Consider the following 2,392-nt stretch of genomic DNA (forward strand, 5'->3'; position numbering starts at 1 on the left):
ACTATTCCATCTAATATAATTTTACCAACAAGTTCTCATGAAATCTTTCTCAAAATATTTATATATCTCAATAGCTCATTTATAAACTAAAAGTGATATTTTATCAACAATAAAACTTTAAAATCCTTAATAGGAATTATTTTGAATCATTTCCATCTCAACAAAACTGTATATATTCAATTTCAACTAATAAACTGCTTTTACTCCGAACTCGTATGGAGTCCAATTTTATATCAATAGAAACCTCTTTGAGTCTAGTTTAATTTAAAAAAAAGTATGTTGAAAAACTCCAAGTAGTTTAAGAGATATAGCGATTTTCCCATCGCCTACCAGATTCGGCAGTTTCTGCCAACTGAAAGTCCAGATTTTTGAAAAATAGCAAACGTTACCTGAATGAGCTCAAATTTTATACATAGATAGCTAACACATATATCTTCATAGAATAAAAATTTGAGAGCTAAATATCAACATATGGTTACTGAAATAATTAACCTAATCATCTGCCTCACAACAGTTTTAGCAGATACGGGCAGTAGACTTCTCGAATTTTAAAAGGGTAGTAAACGAAGTTCAAATGATATGAAACTTTGTACGAATATTTATCACACTCCCATCTATACCCCAGAAATTTCTCATAATATAATAGAAACGGGAATGCATCGAAATAAGGGCGTCAACTTACCCTTGTCCAAGTGAGCACTAATGGAAGTTGTTTGCCGGGGTTTTTTTTTCTGGTCGTCGTTCCGCGATGGGGTTTAGCCGCGAAGGTCTACGACTTAGTTTTCCTCGTGCGAGATAGATCAGGCTACACAACGGTGGTTTCTCGATCCTTTTTCGTCGTAAGGATAGTGAGAAACGAAGGCCGTAAGTTGGCCGGTGGCTAAGTCGGGAATTCGACGTTGGCCTCCGAAGGATATTGTGGCCTTTGGTCGGGAAAATATAGAGAAGGTTTCGGCCTTTCGATTGTTGGGTTTGGTAGCCTAAAGATGGAGGAACGAGTACACGTTCTCGGTTCAGAGCCTAGTGGCCGGTCGACGAAGAAATGGTCCGGCGAAGGGAGCTCACTTGAGCTCTTGCAAGTAAAAAAAAACAAATCTCCTAAACTCTCTCTTGCCTCACACCTCTCGCTGCATTCTTCCTTCTGCAGAACTCTCCTCAATTTATAGAGGAGTTTCTGCAGACAACAGAATCAAAATGGTGGAAATTTTGGTACCTGGAGTTGCAACTTTTGAAGATTTGATCGTTGAAATTTACATCCTTTGACAATTGTGATCTTACCGTGAAATTTCTTTCTCGGCGTGCTGAAGCTTTTGAAAATTGTGGATATTGGCGTGATTTTCTTCTTCTACAGGAGACTTTGGGGTGTGATGGAGTTCAGATATACTACAGGAAGAAATCTGCAATCTTTACAATCTCCTTCTGCAGTAATGGTGTATTGGAGGGGAAGATGAATAGTATAGGGAATAGTGTAGGGAATAGTGTAGGAAATAGTGTAGGAATTGATGTGTTGGATGAAAAATCGAGACATACGTGTAGTGCCGTGATCTAATTTCTCCTAGTTCCTGTAATAATTCTCCAATTCTCGTTTAATAAATACTCGTCGTATTTATATAAATTAAATCCTCAATCTTGAGATTTAATACGTGAAAGTCGGAATTAATTCGCGACTTAATACCTTAACTCATATAATGCGAAATAATAAAATTATTATGCATATGATCTCAAGTTATAATTCTAGCAATTTGATTTAAATAACACGATTTATAAAATCGGTTATAAATCTAAATTTTCTAATAATATTGATTAAATCAATAAACTGGTAAAACAAAGTCTCAAACGTATAGTTAAACCAATAAATTTAATTATTGGTTTCATTCATGACTGAATATTAAATCGCAGCTCTGTATCTCTTATACAGACTTTTGCTGAAATAATATTATCTGAACAAAATAATCACCATAAATAATTAAAAGAATTTTATAACTAATGCACATATTTAATCTAATATGTATTTAAAAGAGCGGGGCATCACAGTTTTCGTTCATTGACTTCATTTCAGCTGTATTAACGTATTTATGAGGCTTCTTTGGATTGCTCTTCCTGGCTTGCTATTTATATAGGTTGGTACTTTAGTTGAAGGATGTTCCAATGTTGTGTTCTTATTGATTCCGATCAGTGTATTCATTGCCTTTTTGATTGGTATTTGTGCTTGTCTTGTTGTAAGATCATCATTTTGTTTTGGGATAATCATAATTTGTCATTAACTTTTACGTTTTTTTTTAAATCTATATATATATAAGCTCATCCAACTTCACAATTTTTTTCCCGCCCAAAACTAGAGTGTAATTTCTATACCAATCACTATTTAGTCCTATCTTAAATTTGGTAATTA

This window comes from Salvia miltiorrhiza, chromosome 6 (genome assembly GCF_028751815.1).
Source record: "Salvia miltiorrhiza cultivar Shanhuang (shh) chromosome 6, IMPLAD_Smil_shh, whole genome shotgun sequence".
NCBI classification, from domain to species: domain Eukaryota; kingdom Viridiplantae; phylum Streptophyta; class Magnoliopsida; order Lamiales; family Lamiaceae; genus Salvia; species Salvia miltiorrhiza.